The following is a 12,049-nucleotide window of genomic DNA, read 5'->3' as shown; positions in this document are numbered from 1 at the left end:
TTCTTTGGCACCATGTGCGATCTAATTGGAATCCGGCAGACTTACCTAGTAGAGGTGTGGCAGTGAAAGAGCTGTTGGGTGCTTCGCACATGTGGTGGCATGGCCCACCCTTTTTGTCATTAGTAAATATAAACTACGAACAGTTAAGAATAAACTTTAAGTTGCAAAACATTCCCTAAGCGAAAAACGTCTTATTGTCAGCTATTCAAGTAGATGATAGCATTTGGTTATTGACTTCTGATCGATATTCCTCGTATAAAAAAACTCAACGCATTTTCGCATATGTTTTAAGATTTATAAAAAATTGTAGGCTTTCGAAAACGGGTTTAGATAAACTTACCGAGAATTTAACTCCTAGGGAAATAAATAACGCAACAGATCTTATAGTACGGGAGCTTCAACAAAAATATTTTAGTAAAGAAATTTCTGATTTAAAAGCAAATAAAATTTTTTCAAATAAAAACTTAGCGGCGTTGACACCTATGTACAATTTAGAAGATGGATTTTTACGTGTGGGTGGGCGATTGGAGAATGTTGAGGTTCCTTATGATCAAAAGCATCCTATTTTATTACCGGCTCACAACCGAATTGTTTCGCTGATGATAAGGGATATGCATATAAAATTAGGACATGCAGGCGCGCAAACCACTCTGTCAAATTTTCGGTTAAAATTTTGGCCTCTCAACGATTTAAGAGAGGCGAAGACAGTGATACATCGCTGTATGATTTGTTTTCGTTTTAAATGTCAACCAATGACACAAATCATGGCAGACTTGCCCAAGGATAGGGTCACTGTCTCTAGGCCCTTTAAAAAGGTAAGCATTGACTACGGTGGATATTTTTTAACAAAAAGCTCTAACCTTAGAAAAGCGGCAATTACAAAATCTTATATAGCTATTTTCGTTTGCTTGGTTACTCATGCTATCCACTTGGAAGTAGTTTCAAGTTTGACTACCGAAGATTTTCTTTTAGCGTTGAAACGCTTTACTGCTCGTAGAGGAAATCCTACCGTTATCTATAGTGATAATGCAACCAATTTCTTTGGAGCACGGAATCAGCTTAAAGAACTTCATGAGTTTTTAATAAATAAGGAACAAAACATTCATATAAAAAATTATTGTCTAGAAAATTTAATAGAATTCAAATTTTTACCACCAAAGGCTCCACACTGGGGAGGTTTACATTGTAATGGGTAGCTCTTTCGGGGTGACAGACTCAGTAAAACACAGGTTTGAAATAAAAATAAATCTATTAATTTAGTATATACAATAAATAAAAATAAAAAGGAATTCTACGTTGTATATTTATACAATGAATAAAACTAAAACGAATTCTACGTCCCCGTCTGGATCCCACGATGAACGAAGTCCCCGGCGAACGTCTATAAAAGAAAAGAAATTAATTAGTTCTAATAAGAAATTTCAGATTTATATTCGCTTTCGCTTCAATTCAGCGAAAGCTCCGAATACACTCACAAACAAAATATTTAGCTGTGCAGACCCATGGCAATGTTCAATACACAATACCGACGGGTTCCGCTTGGCTAAGGACAGAGTATGATCCTCAATACGGAAATCTCTCTGTCCCGGTTGGTTATGTGCAGATCCGCGGTAATGCTCAATACGCAACACCGATGGGTTCCGCTTGGTTAGGGACAGAGTACGATCCTCAATACGGAAATCTCTCTGTCCGAGATGGCTCGCAGGTTCACTACACCGGCGAGTCAGGGAGCCTAGAGCGCTAGCAACAAGACTATCTAATTCCGCTATTCACACGCCTTAAATAGCCGTTCTGATTCCCACTTCGCCGTCACGTTGTAGAAGTGGATGCGCAAATATTGACACTCCCACGGTTCGAACTGTTAAACGATCAGAGCATCGTTACAACATGAGAGTGGGATTAAAAGTGCAAAGTTCCACATTTATCGTTTAATTGGAAAAAATGTTGTCACTTTTGAAGTATTTTATACAGTAGTTGTACAGATTGAAGCTATATTGAACTCACGACCTCTTACCAAATTATCTAATGACCCAAATGATTTTACATCTCTTACCCCAGGACATTTTTTGATTGGCACCAATTTGACAGCGTATCCAGAATTGGACGTTACTTCGGTGAAGGAAAATAGGTTAAATCTTTACAAGAAGATTGCACAAACACAGCAATTATTTTGGCAAAGATGGGTTAAGCTTAAATCAATTACAGCATAGACCAAAGTGGAGGATACCTACCAAAAATCTTGAGCTCAATGAGTTAGTAAGAAAAATATCAAATTCTTCAACTTGTTATGCAGGGTAAAGTATTTGGCAGAAGAGGACCGGGACGCCGTCGTATCTCGTGGTTGAAAAATCTCCGACAATGGTTTGGGATGACCTCAGCGGAGCTGTTTCGCAGAGCAGTCAACAAAACCATGATAGCCTTGATGATCGCCAACATCCGGACCGGATAAGGCACTGAAGAAGAAGAAGAATGAGTTAGTACTTGTTAAAAATGAAGACAATCCTCCTTTGCTATATATATATATATATATATATATATATATATATATGCTATATATATATATATATATATATTGCTCCTATATATATATATATATATATATATTTATCGTTTATAGTTTAGTTTTACGTGTAAGGTATCATTCGCATTGAAATTCGTATTGTCTATTGCGTTAAGTATAGAATAGTTTGCAAGCTTAAATTAGATTAGGAATTAGGTTTAGCAGGACCCGACTCCAGCTGTAGCTAACAGTTGCTGGGGAGTTCAATATATGGATTTTTTCTGGCCAAGCCAGCGGGGGGAGAATGTTCCGAGAATCTGCCTAAATAAACAGAGGCTATTTTTCGAAAGCCATGTTCTTAGAAATTAAACGTAAACAAACTACGTCACAGATCACGGGAATTATGCATCGGAAGAAGGTCGAATCAATTTTAAACAGTTAGTACCAGTCCACTTTTGGGGCGTACAGACGTTGTCGTTTCCGCTAATATTCGGAGATTGAGAGTCGAGAACCGACTCCGACTTTTCACCGTTGGGGGTTATACAAATGTTGCTAGTTATCTCGAAATGAGAATCATGGTTTTTTTATCGATGAAATATGTTCGCAAGTAGTTGGAAAATATTCGCACGTAGCGTGGAGAATAGTAATAGTTCATCTATGGTAACTCGTATCAATACCATACATTATATTGTTCTGAAGCTATTTTATTTATATTTATTTACTATGGAATCACTAACAGGAGAATTTTACTGTCATCATGGCATGTATTTGTCTTTTTAAAGACGAATTACATGTTATGATCTTTTCTGACGGATATTCTCAAGTTAAAGTTGATTTCATGTAATCGAATGAACTATCTTATAAGTAAAGTCGTCCCAGGAACGCAACTCAACAATATTGGCAATATCATTTTAAAGTCGTCTACTTTAAAATGTATAATGTATGTCTGAATTGTCAATATAGATGAGTCAGATAAAATTAAATTATTAGAAGAATTTTTCACTAAGTAACAAAAACAAGATTTGTTTAATTTACTAATGTTTGTATTTTGAGAACGATTTCCGAAGTGGAAATTGAAACGTCAATAAACGTATTTTAACCTTTAATTGTGGCTTATTCCCAGTTAAATAGTAATTAATTTACCATACATTATAATTTGAACTATTTGTAATAGTGTAAAAATTAGCTAAGAGTGCCGTATTCATGCAAGAATAAATCCAAGTGTTTATAAGTGCTACAACCACATTAAGGTTCAACAACAAGAAGGACCTGTAAGGACAGCCAGGATTCCAGTTTTAACCTTGCTCAGGACAGGACTTGGTAGATATAAAAACATTTTGACATTTTATTTGAATTCTGAACTATTTCGTTATGGTATATAGTGTTTACTGACTTCATATTTCGGTACAAAATTGTGCTAAATTAATATTCATATAAGGTCCATGCTTTTAGTATTAGCGTTTATTCAGAAATAATATCTGTATTTACTATACTCAACTTTTTATTCTAATTTATATTAAAAAAAGGATTAGACAAACTTACCATCCCGGTACGGGGTGTGATTAAAATCAAGCGTTGGTGAAATTAATACAGTTCATTAGGGGTTAGTTAATGATAATAAGGCATATAGCCCTCAATAATCACGGCTGAAGATCATGAGAAACACCTAAAAATTATAATCAACAGATTAGACAAAGTTGGACTAAAAATAAATCAAGAAAAATGTACAATTTTTCAAAAAGAAGTAATATATCTAGGTTATAAACTTAACACTAAGGGAATCGAAATGGATCCAGAACGGACACAGGTCATTCAGGAATATAAAACACCACACAATCTAAGAACTTTAAGAGGATTCATTGGAATAATTAATTATTATAAAAGGATGATACCAGATCTAAGTATAAAAGAAATTCCATTACTTGAACTGATGAGGAAAGGTGTAAAGTGGAGATGGGATCAGAGAAGAGAACTAGCATTCCAAGAAATCAAAAACATTTTTCTGTCAAATTTAAAAATATACCACCCTGACTACACAAAGCCATTTATATTAAGAACAGATGCATCGATAGAGAGATTTTCAGGGGTATTATTACAAATACATGATGGGGTCAAATACCCAATACAGTTCATTTCAAGAATTACAAAGCCACATGAAAAGGGTTACTCAGTTTCAGAATTAGAACTAGCAAGTATCATACACTGTGTCACAAAATTAAGATTTTATTTGTTGGGTAATGAATTTACTATAGAAACAGATCACCAAGCTTTAACATCTATATTAAATAACAAATACAAAAAACAAAAAAAATCCAACATTGTGGCAGATGCTTTGTCAAGGTTAGAAAATACATCACAAAAAGGGCAGCAAACAATAAAAATTGGATTAAATCAGTTAGTAGAAAGCACTGGATTATATTCTAAAGAAGAAATCATAAGAGATCAGATCAATTTGAGTGAAAAACAAAAAGTCGTTAGGAAAGATGGGGTGTATTATAAAATAATAAATGGCATAGTAGTATATGTAATAAGTAGAACTTTGGCAAGGAAAATATTGAAAAATTTACATAACAATTACATGCATATTGGTTCAAGAAAGCAATGTGGATTTGCTTGATATGCACTTCGCTTGTGCCGCTGGTTAATAATCAAACTCCGTGCGAAAACAAAACTGATTTTATTTTGAATTACACAATACATGAATATATATAACGCTTATTAAGTATTATGTCCGCTCGCTCTAATGCTGCATCACCGATCCCGTCTCGTACTTGAGTGCTGTCTGTCGTCTTTGGGGTGCCTTAAAGGACTCGCCTTATCTTCACATATGGCATAATATATCTCCCTACGCCACTATGTTGCCGGATTGTAAAAATGCATAAAATAAACTTGAATTGGATGGAGGCGTGAACATGGCCCCCGCCTTGGCACACACTGCCAACAAAATCGTCTGCTCATGCTAAATGTTCAAATGTTTAAACTACACTTAGTCCAAAACGGGTAGCGGACACACCTTGGAAAAAGAACGAGTTATGATACCATTGTCTGTCTTTATCCTAAAAACTCTGGCTACACCATCACTGCCGCGTAAAAGTTCGATCACGCGACCTAACTTCCACCTTAATGGAGGTAAATTGTCCTCTTTTATGAGCACTAACGTGTTTTCCGCAACTTCAGCGTTAGTAGTAGTCCATTTCGTGCGTTTTTGTAGTTCGGAGATGTATTCTTTGTTCCATCGTTCCCATATATGCTGAGAAAGCTGCTGAATATGCTGGAATTTTGAGAGCCGATTAACTGGAACATGACGCAAATCTGGATCTGGATTGGTAATAAGTGGTCTTCCGATGAGAAAATGTGCAGGAGTTAATGGGGAGAGATCATTTGGATCACAGGATAAAGGATGAATCGGTCGGGAATTTATTATAGCTTCAATCTGCACAAGCAACGAATAAAATTCCTCGAACGTTAAGTGCGCGTTTCCCAAAACCCTATGCAAATGATGCTTAACTGTTCTTACTCCGCTTTCCCACAGTCCGCCAAAATGTGGAGAATAGGGAGGTATGAAGGACCACGAAATATTATTCTTTAGCAAGGATTCTCTTATCGCGGGAGTGTGCTGCTCTAAAAATTTTCTTAACAATTTTAACTCCGAACTAGCTGCTATAAAATTGGTTCCATTGTCGGAGACCATCTTTTGAGGCTTGCCTCTTCGCGCAATAAATCTTTTAAAGGCCAACAGAAATGATTCCTTAGACAGTTCTGTAACTAATTCTAAATGTATGGCCTTCGTACAAAAACAAATAAAAAGACACATGTAACTCTTTATTAGTTTACAACCTTGACCCTTTCTATCGCGAATTAAGAAAGGGCCCGCATAATCTACACCTGTTACAATAAACGGTGGGCCACCTGCGAGACGCTGGGCAGGTAGGTCACCCATTATTGGCTGAATGGATTTAGATTTTAATCTAAACCATTTTACACATTTGTGTACGGTACGTCGCGCTAAATTTCTTCCTGATAACGGCCATAAAGTTTCTCTTATAGTTGCAAGTAAAAGCTGAGGACCAGCATGCATAAGATCCTTGTGAAAATGATTAAATATTAACGATGTAACTATATGATCTGCCGCTAAAATGATGGGATGTTTTTTGTCATACGTAAACTCGGAATGCTTTAAACGCCCGCCTACTCTCATGATGCTCTGATCATCAAGATATGGAGATAAATCATTTTGTAAGGTTGGTCCGGCCATTTGAATACTATTTAATGAAATGCCGTTTGTAGTTGGCGCACTACAATCGAACATAACGCGCAAACGTGTCGTCAAAGAACTTTCTTTTAATACTGGATGATGTGGCATAAAATAAAATGTAGTATTTACCCTAAAGTCTGTTGCCGCTTCCGTAATTCTGCATAAACCTTTCATATGTCCTAACTCTTTATATTCCTGGATGAATTCGCTATAAAGAGTTTTAAGATTGGCATCTTTATTCAACTTACGCTCGAGATTTAAAAATCTATTTTTTGCTTGACGAAATGAATCACCGAGTGAACTTATCGGTTCCTTAAATGGCAATGATACTATGAATTTGCCTGTCGCGTCGCGTTTCACCGTATCTTCGAAATGTTTTTCGCATGCAATTTCTTCGCCCGAGAGTGCAGGTTTTCCATTGAAAACCTCTTCAAGTTCCCAGAACTTACTTAGCTGTTCTGTAACTTCGATTGTGTTTGTGAAATTACACTTAGTTATTCGCTTTTCTGATGCTTTGTTTTGGCTGATATACGGCCCTGCTATGATCCAGCCAAACATTGTTTCTTGCATGAATGGTTTATTTTTACCTAAACTAATTGTGTTTGTGCCCAGTATTTGCCAAAATAGATCACTTCCTATCAACAATTCGACCTTTTGTGGTTTATGAAAATAATTATCCGCTAATTTTAAATGTTTAGGTATCTGCAAATCGCTAATGTTTATTTCAGATGCCGGCACGCACCCCGTAATTTCTGGTATTACGAAACAATTTAAAATTTTATGAAAAGTTATATCGCTACGCGACTGTATATTTATTTCGCATTTGAATCGAACGGGAGATGCAATATTATTTATGCCCATGACTGATATGTTCGCGCTTGTCGTTTTTAATCTAAGTTTATCGCATAAATTTTCGGTTATGAATGAGCTTTGTGAACCGCAATCTAACAAAGTTCGCACTATGTATGCCTTACCTTGGCCGTCAAAAATATTAACTAATACTGTGGACAGTATAGTTTGATCTGCAGCGCTAACTGACGAAACTGACAAATTGGTAGTGTTTAAACTACCTTGTATATTATCTGCAGATCGTATATCGCTCGCGTTTTCTACCGGTTGATGAACTAAAGCTGCGTTCTGTTCGCTTGATCTATCTGGATGCAATAACGTATGGTGTTTTGACGCGCATTTCTTGCATGTTGATTGTCTACACCGCTTATAGAAATGTCCAGGTTTAAGACAATTCGTGCAAAGATTGACCTGTCTTACTTTATCAAACCTGTCCCTAGATGAAAGTTTTGAAAATTCGCCGCATTGATAAATGTTGTGTTCCCTTTTGCAAATAGGGCAACACTGTGTATTATCCGATTTATTTAAAGTTCCCTGTGATGAATATAGACCGCGAATGTTATATGAATATTTCGTATTCCGTGAATATGCGCCCGCCTGAGAAATATTCCGTGTATTTTGTTTTTCAGCTTGATTTACCTCAAGGGATTCTAAGAGGTCCGCCCTTGATTTTAAAAACGTTTTGAAATCATCAAAACTAGGAATTTCATTATGTGTTTTGCTATTCTCCCATGCGCGTAAAGTCGATGTATCGAACTTACAAGAAATAATATGAATAAGGAGTATGTCCCACGAATCAGTAGGTAGCCCTAGCTGCTTTAACGCGTATAAATGTTTCGAAAAAATGTCAACTAATTGCCGCAATTTATTAGATGACTCTTTATGTATTGGCTCTATATTAAATAAGGCATTAATATGATTGGAAATTAATAATCTCTTATTATCGTACCTTTCCCTAATTAATTTCCACGCAACTGCATAGTTTTCGGCGGTAAACTCTAATGTTCGTATGACCTGCGCCGCACCGCCCTGTAATGAACTTCGTAAATAATGAAAACGCCTTATATTGTCTAAGTACTCATTTCTGTTAACTAAAGATTCAAAAAGATCTGCAAAATCTAACCAATTATTATAATTCCCATCAAATTTTGGTAACTCGATAGGTTTAAGCTCAATACAATGCCCTGTATATGAATTCTTAGAGCGCTCACTTGCTTTATCGCTTTCTATACAAGCTACTTGTTGATTATCGCGAATGATTTTTCGCGCTACCGCTAATTGTGAATAATATTTGTTATAGAATTATTCGCGCTCCGTATATTCATCCTCTAATAATTCAAATTGAACCGTATTTTCTATTTGCCCCTGAACCTCATCGAATTCGCCCTGTAAATGTTCTATATTATTTACCATTTCAATAGCCTGTAATACTTCTAAATCTGAAATCGTTTCACCCTTAGTTATTTTATCATTTAACGCTAATATAAATTTCGAAAATATTGTGAGTTTGCATTTAAAACCGCCCCTTTTTCGCTTTAAATTCTCCATAATTTTATAATGAATTAAACAGTAAACAGAAATAGATTATAAATCGCTTGATATTCGACCCTAACGTTCTCAGAATTATCACATGTGCAGAATAAAGATACAAAGACTGATAAATAAAAGGAAATGTGAAATGGATATGCTCACCAAAATATTTGTATGTTTATTGTAACAGCCCTAGCCTCCTGGCGCCAAGGATATGCCTCAACTCGTATAATAGTTCTTCACAGATTTTAAACCCACAGTTGTCCAATTATGTAACTGTCTTAAGATTAACGTTCGACAGTCTATAACGCGCTCGGGCCACTATGAATGCACTATTTCGCCCGCTAATTTGATGACACAAATATGAGTTCGGAATTCGGTGAATTTACACTGTTTCAACACAAGAATTTGATGATTCAGCTCGAATAGACCATGGATTTGCTTGATATGCACTTCGCTTGTGCCGCTGGTTAATAATCAAACTCCGTGCGAAAACAAAACTGATTTTATTTTGAATTACACAATACATGAATATATATAACGCTTATTAAGTATTATGTCCGCTCGCTCTAATGCTGCATCACCGATCCCGTCTCGTACTTGAGTGCTGTCTGTCGTCTTTGGGGTGCCTTAAGGGACTCGCCTTATCTTCACATATGGCATAATATATCTCCCTACGCCACTATGTTGCCGGATTGTAAAAATGCATAAAATAAACTTGAATTGGATGGAGGCGTGAACACAATGGATGCTATTTAGGGACAATTATTTTGCAAAGAATGACATAAGTATAGCAAAAGAAATTACTACCAATGCCAAATATGTCAAATAAACAAAGAAAAGAATTTCAAAAACCAGAACACATATAAATCTAATGTTGTATATGAAAAACTAAATACCGTTTCCATGTATTTCATTTCAAATTTAGTTCCCAGTCCAACAGGAAAAAAGCATATACTAGTGATAGTTGATTTATATACAAAATTTATTAAACTATATCCCTGCTCAAGAACAAATATTAAAACATTGAAATTATATATTAATCAATTTTTCGAAGAAATAGGACCATTTAGAAATTGCATAATAGATAACGCTACATATTTTAACAACCAAAAATTTCGGGCATTTTGTGAGAAAAAGGGAATCAACATTCATTTTACAACTATCAGACATCCTCAGGCAAATCCTGCAGAAAGATATATTAAAGAAGTTATAAAATATTTAAGGATAGTATGCCAGGATCAACATGAGACATGGCAGCAACATATACCACAAGTAGAATAGTTTTTAAATAATACACATAATTTAAATACAGAGGAAGTACCAGAATATTTAATGTTTGGCCATATAGGAAACAGAAAATGGATTAGTGAATATAATCAGGATATATTAGAACAAGTAATGCAGAAAGTGAATAACCGAATTAGGAGGAAAGCTGAAAAATATATCAGAAGACAAAATCGAAAAATAAAAAGACCAATCACATTTCAAAAAGGAGACAAAGTGTTAATTCGTTCACTTAGAAAGAGTAATGTTAGGGAAAACCGTTGTAAGAAATTACAACCAATGTTTGAAGGTCCATACAGAATCGAAAATCAGAATGGACTAAATAGTTATGTGTTGATAGATACAGATAAAAAACCTAGAGGCATATTTCATATAAATGATATTTTTAAATATTATGAAGAGATTGAATAATGTTTCCTATACTTTTAACACTAATAATAAAAACACTAACAGTTCACTGATAGATCCATTTCATTTTGATTTGTTGATAGATAGTAGATTTCATTGTTGTGAATCAATTTGACATCATACTTGTTGATCTTGTCCATATGGAAATTGTTTGTGCCCTAAAAATCATAATTTGGGGTTAGATACTAAATTGATTCTATAAATGTTTTTCTAAAAATAATATGAAAAGTGTAAAACTTACCATTCATATTGATGAAAGCCTTTTAAACGGAAATGTTTACCTATATTTTGTCTATAAATAAACAGAACACAATATAGACCATTAGGTTATATTTTTATTCTCTGATATAGCCTCCATTGCTCCATTTGACATGACACTTGACATAGACACGGAACAGGGATGTACTTGATAGAACAATTTTAAATAAAAAATTGAATTATTTAATTTATTATATTAAGGTATGTGGATAAGAAAATTAATATTTAAAAAAATAATAAGTGAATTATTTCTTTTAGTGTTTAAAAAAAATAATTTTAATAAGTTATATACTAGAGAATATTATAAAAGTACTTATGAGGGCATTCTTAAGGATTTAACATTATAATAAGTTTAAAAAGTGTTTAAGTTGCAATGTATTTGTTTATTTTAATAATTATAATATTGTAAATATATTTGAGTGAGCCATCTTTGTAGGCAACCAAGTATACATGCAAGTAAATAAATAGTAGGAACTTTTATATAGAATTATGGATTTAAAATAGTGTCATTTAATAATTTAAAATGTGTAATTTATATGTATATAAATTTGTATTCTGATCTGAAATCTCTGATTCTAGATATAATTTTAGTTAGAATAGTAATCTTCTATATAGAATGGGAAGGAACTATCTAGAAATATAGAAACAAGACGTCAATAGACAGAATTTAACCTTTATTTACGGTAGGACCTTCGCGAACATGGTTATGTCTGTGAAATGGAAATATTCGAACATATATTTTTTCGGGAACATTCGTGAACAGAAAAAATGATATAAATATGAGGTGATTTGGATTCAAGAGTTCAGTAGGAAGTCAGTATAAAGTCAGTCGGTCATATTTTCAATATAGTGAAGTCAGTTGTTCAGTAATAGTAAGATAGTAAGTCAGAATAGTTCAGTCAAGATACACAGTTATCAGTGATTCAGTATATTAGATGATGATTAAGAAACAGAATCAAGAG

At 34.4% G+C, this 12,049-nt stretch overlaps 1 protein-coding gene and 1 long non-coding RNA gene across 2 annotated transcripts in view; one reads left to right on the top strand and one right to left on the bottom strand.

The window, feature by feature from the left end:
- The window catches only part of LOC140439726 (NAD-dependent protein deacetylase Sirt2-like), a 522,839-nt gene that overhangs the window by 475,809 nt on the left and 34,981 nt on the right, over positions 1-12,049 (top strand). The gene's annotated exons all lie outside the window — the stretch shown is intronic.
- LOC140439724 (uncharacterized) lies at positions 1,303-11,226 on the bottom strand. Its single transcript, XR_011950690.1, has 5 exons — positions 11,071-11,226; positions 10,873-10,987; positions 4,043-4,166; positions 2,232-2,453; positions 1,303-1,381 (listed from the first exon to the last, which is right to left on the bottom strand). It is a non-coding gene; the product is annotated as an uncharacterized lncRNA (long non-coding RNA).

Source organism: Diabrotica undecimpunctata, chromosome 4, assembly GCF_040954645.1.
Source record: "Diabrotica undecimpunctata isolate CICGRU chromosome 4, icDiaUnde3, whole genome shotgun sequence".
NCBI lineage: Eukaryota > Metazoa > Arthropoda > Insecta > Coleoptera > Chrysomelidae > Diabrotica > Diabrotica undecimpunctata.
This window is presented reverse-complemented; position numbering and strand designations above follow the sequence as displayed.